The 6,009-nt window shown below is 58.1% G+C and overlaps 1 non-coding gene across 1 annotated transcript; it reads left to right on the top strand.

Annotated features, from left to right (window-relative positions):
• The first annotated feature begins 5,744 nt into the window (after positions 1–5,744).
• Positions 5,745–5,816, top strand: TRNAC-GCA (transfer RNA cysteine (anticodon GCA)). Its single transcript has one exon. It is a non-coding gene; the product is annotated as a tRNA-Cys (tRNA).
• The last annotated feature ends 193 nt before the right edge of the window (positions 5,817–6,009 follow it).

Below are 6,009 nucleotides of genomic sequence, written 5' to 3'. Positions count from 1 at the left end.
CACAGCTCGGAATGATGATTTTGGGGATAGTTTGGGGTGTCCTGTGTGCCCCCACACCTCGGGGTGGTGACTTTGGGTGTAATTTGGGGTTCCCTGTCTGCCCCCACAGATTGGAATGATGATTTTGGGCACAGCCTGGGGTGCTCTGTGTGCCCCCACGGCTCGAGGTGATGATTTGGGGCGCATTTTGGAGTGCCCTGTGTGCCCCCAAGGCTCGGGGTGCTGGTTTGGGGTGCCCTGTGTGCTCCCACACCTCGGAATGATGATTTTGGGTGCAGTTTGGGGTTCCCTGTGTCCCCCCATAGCTCAGGGTGGTGATTTTGGGTCCAGTTCGGGATTCTCTGTGTCCCCCCCTTAGCTCAGAGTGATTTTGGGCACAGTTTGGGGTTCCCTGTGTGCCCCCTTAACTCAGGGGGTGCAGTTTGTGGCGTCCCGCGTCTTCCTCATAGCTCAGTGAGATTTCGGGAGCACTTTGGGGGTACCCTGTACCCCCCCAACCTCACAGGACACCTCAAACTGCACCCAAAATCATTCCAAACTATGGGGGCACACAGAGAACCCCAAACTGCACCCAAAATCGTCATTCCGAGGTGTGGGGGCACACAGGGCACCCCAAACTGCACCTAAAAATAATTCCAAGCTATGGGGGCACACAGAGAACCCCGAACTGTCCCCAAAATCGTCATTCCATGGTGTGGGGTCACACAGGACACCCCAAACTGCACCCAAAACCATTCCAAGCTATGGGGGCACACAGGGCACCCCAAACTGCACCCAAAATCGTCATTCCATGGTGTGGGGACACTCAGGACACCCCAAACTGCACCCAAAACCATTCCAAGCTATGGGGGCACACAGGGCACCCCAAAATCGCCACCCCGAGACTTGGGGGCACACAGGACACCCCAAACTGCACCCAAAACCATTCCAAGCTATGGGGGCACACAGGGCACCCCAAACTGTCCCCAAAATCATCATTCCGAGCTGTGGGGACACACAGGCCACCCCAAAATCGCCACCCCGAGACTTGGGGGCACACAGGACACCCCAAACTGCACCTAAAGCCTTTTCTTTCTCCTTTGCCAGAGCGGGCACAGCGGGAACGAGAGGAAAAACTGGGGGGGGGGCAAAGGCTGCGACCCCCAAAACGGGCACGGAGGTGGGCACAGGGCTGGCACCGGCCCCGCGTTTGGGTGCCCCCCGTGTCGCCCCCTCCCCACGGGGGTGACGGGATTGGCACCTTGGCTAACGCGGCCGCGAATGGGCTGCGAGCCCGGCCCTTATCGCCCTGCCCTTATCGCAGCCCGCGGTGTCCCCCCGAGCGCGTCCCCCAGACGGTGCCACCTCCGCGTCCCCCAGACGGTGCCACCTCCGCGTCCCCCAGACGGTGCCACCTCCGCGTCCCCAAACGCGCGGGGGGCTCAGCGCCAGCGCCCCCCCCCCCCCAGAGCCCTGCAATGCACTTCGGGTTCATCCGGGCGCACTTTGGGGTGCCCTGTGTGCCCCCAAGTCTCGGGGTGGTGATTTGGGGTGCAGTTTGGGGTGCCCTGTGTGCCCCCAAGTCTCGGGGTGGCGATTTTGGGGTGGCCTGTGTGTCCCTACAGGTCGGAATGATGATTTTGGGGACAGTTTGGGGTGTCCTATGTGCCCCCAAGGGTAGGGGTGGCATTTTGGGGTGCCCTGTGTGACCCCACACCATGGAATGACGATTTTGGGGACAGTTTGGGGTTCTCTGTGTGCCCCCATAGTTTGGAATGTTTTTGGGTGCAGTTTGGGGTGTCCTGTGTGCCCCCAAGTCTCGGGGTGGCGATTTTGGGGTGGCCTGTGTGTCCCCATAGGTCGGAATGACGATTTTGGGGACAGTTTGGGGTTCTCTGTGTGCTCCCATAGCTTGGAATGATTTGGGGTGCAGTTTGGGGTGCCCTGTGTGACCCCACACCATGGAAAGATGATTTTGGGTGCAGTTTGGGGTTCTCTGTGTGCCCCCATAGCTTGGAATTATTTTAGGTGCAGTTTGGGGTGCCCTGTGTGCCCCCAAGTCTCGGGGTGGCGATTTTGGGGTGGCCTCTGTGTCCCCACACGGTGGAATGATGATTTTGGGGACAGTTTGGGGTTCTCTGTGTGCCCCCATAGTTTGGAATGTTTTGGGTGCAGTTTGGGGTGCCCTGTGTGCCCCCAAGTCTCGGGGTGGCGATTTTGGGGTGCCCTGTGTGTCCCCACAGCTCGGAATGATGATTTTGGGGACAGTTTGGGGTTCTCTGTGTGCCCCCATAGTTTGGAATGTTTTGGGTGCAGTTTGGGGTTCTCTGTGTGCCCCTATAGCTTGGAATGATTTGGGGTGCAGTTTGGGGTGCCCTGTGTGCCCCCACACCATGGAATGATGATTTTGGGGACAGTTTGGGGTGTCCTGTGTGTCCCCACAGGTCGGAATGATGATTTTGGGCATGGTTTGGGGTTCGCTGTGTGCCCCCATAGTTTGGAATGTTTTGGGTGCAGTTTGGGGTGTCCTGTGTGCCCCCAAGTCTCGGGGTGGCATTTTGGGGTGCCCTGTGTGCCCCCACACCATGGAATGACGATTTTGGGGACAGTTTGGGGTGCCTTGTGTGCCCCCATAGCTCCGGGTTGCAGTTTGGGGTGTCCTGTGTGCCCCAATAGCTCGGGGTGATGATTTTGGGGCGTCCTGTGTGCCCCCAGACCTCAGGGTGATGATTTTGGGTGCAATTTGGGGGTGTCCTTTGTGCCCCCATGGCTTGTAATGACGATTTTGGGGTGTCCTGTGTGCCCCCACACCCCGAGGTGACAATTTGGAGACCCCCCCTCCCTTACGTTCACCCTTCCCGGGCCACTCCCGCTCTCTCCGTGCCTCAGTTTCCCCAGCCGTGAATCAGGACGCTCTGGGGGTGACACACCCACAATGGGGTGACCCCAAATTTTCCTCCCGGTGCTCGGGGACCGGCGGGGCCGCCAGGATCTGCTCCCCCTCCTCTCTCCCCCCGTGTTTGCCCGGCGGATTTGGGAACAAATATTGACCCCGCTCCGGGACACCATCACTGTCCCCATCCGTCCCCCGCTGCGCGACATGTCGCGATAATCCCCCCCAGCGCCACCACGGGGGTGCCGGACGGCGGCTCTGCCACCCCAAAATACCCGTCTGGCGGTTTTGGGGGGGTCCCACGAACCCCCAAAATCCTGGAGGGGCTGGAGGTGCCGGGGGTTTTGGGGGTTTGGGGTTTGGTATTGGGGTTTGGGGGTTTTGGGGTTTGGGGTTTTGGGGGTTTGGGGGTTTGGGGGTTTGGAGTTTGGGGTTTTGGGGTTTTGGCGTTTGTGGGTTTGGGAGTTTGGGGCGTTTTGGGGGGTTTGGAGTTTGGGGGTTTAGGGGGTTTGGGGTTTTGGGGTTTTGAGGTTTGGGAGTTTTGGGGTTTGGGGGTTTTGGGGTTTGGGGTTTTGGGGTTTGGAGTTTGGGGGTTTAGGGGGTTTGGGGTTTGGTATTGGGGTTTGGGGTTTTGGGGTTTGGGGTTTTGGGGGTTTGTGGGTTTGGAGTTTGGGGTTTGGCGGGTTTGGCGGGTTTGGGGGGTTTTGGGGGGTTTGGAGTTTGGGGGTTTAGGCGGTTTGGGGTTTTGGGGTTTGGGGTTTTGGAGTTTGGGGGTTTTGGGGTTTGTGGGTTTGGGGTTTGGGGTTTTGGGGTTTGGGGTTTTGGGGTTTGGGGAGTTTGGGGGTTTTGGGGTTTGGGGTTTGGGGGTTTTTGGGTTTGGGTTTTGGGGTTTGGGGGGTTTGGGGGTTGGGGTTTTGGGGTTTGTGGGTTTGTGGGTTTTGCCAGTTTTGGGGGTTTGAGGTTTTGGGGTTTGGGGTTTTGGGAGTTTGGGGGTTTTGAGGGTTTTGGGGTCTGCGGTTTTGGGGTTTGGGGTTTTGGGAGTTTGGGGGTTTGGGAGTTTTGGGGGTTTGTGGATTTGTGGGTTTTGCGAGTTTTGGGGGTTTGAGGTTTTGGAGTTTGGGGGTTTAGGGGGTTTGGGGTTTTGGGGTTTGGGGGCTTGGAGTTTGGGGTTTTGGGGTTTGGGGGTTTGGGAGTTTTGGGGGTTTGTGGATTTGTGGGTTTTGCGAGTTTTGGGGGTTTGAGGTTTTGGAGTTTGGGGGTTTAGGGGGTTTGAGGTTTTGGAGTTTGGGGCGTTTTGGGGGGTTTGGAGTTTGGGCGTTTAGGGGGTTTGGGGTTTTGGGGTTTGGGGAGTTTGGGGGTTTAGGGGGTTTGGGGTTTGGTATTGGGGTTTGGGGTTTTGGGGTTTGGGGTTTTGGGGGTTTGTGGGTTTGGAGTTTGGGGTTTTGGGGTTTGGGGGTTTGGAGTTTGGGGCGTTTTGGGGGGTTTGGGAGTTTGGGGGTTTAGGGGGTTTGGGGTTTTGGGGTTTGGGGAGTTTGCGGGTTTTGGGGTTTGGGGGTTTGGGGGTTGGGGTTTGGGAAGTTTGGGGGTTTGGGAATTTTGGGGGTTTGTGGGTTTGTGGGTTTTGTGAGTTTTAGGGGTTTGGGGTTTTGAGGGTTTGAGGTTTGGGGTTTGGGATTGGGGGGTTTGGGGTTTGTGGGTTTGGGGTTTGGGGGTTTGGGAGTTTGGGGCGTTTTGGGGGGTTTGGAGTTTGGGGGTTTAGGGGGTTTGGGGTTTTGGAGTTTGGGGTTTTGAAGGTTGGGGGTTTTGGGAGTTTGGGGGTTTTGAGGGTTTTGGGGTTTGAGGGTTTGGCGAGTTTGGGGGGTTTTGGGGTTTGGGGATTTTGGGGTTTTGAGGTTTCGGGTTTGGGGGTTTGGGGATTTTGGGGTTTTGAGGTTTTGGAGGGTTTGGGGTTTTGGGGGGCTGTGTCTACCCAGGGGTACGCGGGGGGAGTCGGGGAGGGACATGGGGGTGTGGGGTGGGGGGTGGGGGTGTCAGTGTGGGGGTGTCCCTGAGTGGGGGGGGGCTCAGCCCACAGGCCCCCCGCAGCCCAAAGCGGGGTCACCCCAGCGCTGCCCGCAGTGGGGACAGTCCGGGGATCCCCAAATTTCCAAATTTCACTTCGGCATCCCAAGTGGTCCCCAAACCCCAAAAAGCAGCCGTGAGTGGGGGTGTCCCTGGGGGATGTCCGTGGGTGTGGGGTGCTTGGATTGAGGGGTGTCTGTGGTTTGGGGGTGTCCGCGGGTGTGTTTTGGTGTGTGGGGGGGTGTCCGTAGCCAGGGGGTATTCATGGCTGAGGGGTGTCCATGTTTGTGGGGTGTCTTGGATTGGGGGTGTCGGTGATTAAAGGGTGTCGTGTTTGTGGGGTGTCCATGTTTGTGGGGTGTCTTGGATTGGGAGTGTCGGTGGTTGGGGGCGTCCGTGTTTGTGGGGTGTCTTGTTTTGGGGGTATCCATGGGTGTGGGGTGTCTTGGATTAAGGGGTGTCTGTGGCTGGGGGTTATCTGTGGGTGAGGGATGCTCGTGTTTGTGGGGTGTCTTGAATTGGGGGTGTCCGTGGTTGGGGGTATCTTGGATTGAGAGGTGTCTTGGATTAAGGGGTGTCCGTGATTCGGGGTATCCGTGGGTGTGGGGTGTCAGTGATTTAGGGGTGTCCGTGATTAAGGGGTGTCCTTGACTGTGGGTATCAATGGGTGGGGGATGTTCGTGTTTGTGGGGTGTTTTGGATTGGGGGTGTCCGTAGTTGGGGGTATCCGGGGGTTGAAGGGTGTCCGTATTTTTGGGGTGTTTTGGCTCACTAACAGTCCAATTCCCCGCGGCGAGCCAAGCCGTGCAGCGGGGGTATAGCTCAGTGGTAGAGCATTTGACTGCAGATCAAGAGGTCCCCGGTTCAAATCCGGGTGCCCCCTTGTTTTCCTCCCCCTTTCGAGGGAATCCCACTCTTTTTCTCACCCTTTCATTTCCCCCCCAAACACCCCAGCAGCGAGGGGACGGGGATGGACGAACATTCCCGAAGCCCCTGAAGGCACGGGGGTCCTGCTGCCGCCTCTGGCTCCATCCCTTCCTTTCCCTTCCCAATCCCATCCCATCCCAGCCCTTCCC

Source organism: Ammospiza nelsoni, chromosome 26 (assembly GCF_027579445.1).
Source record: "Ammospiza nelsoni isolate bAmmNel1 chromosome 26, bAmmNel1.pri, whole genome shotgun sequence".
Taxonomy (NCBI): domain Eukaryota; kingdom Metazoa; phylum Chordata; class Aves; order Passeriformes; family Passerellidae; genus Ammospiza; species Ammospiza nelsoni.
The sequence above is the reverse complement of the archived record's forward strand: the minus strand, read 5'-3'. Positions and strand labels throughout refer to the sequence as shown.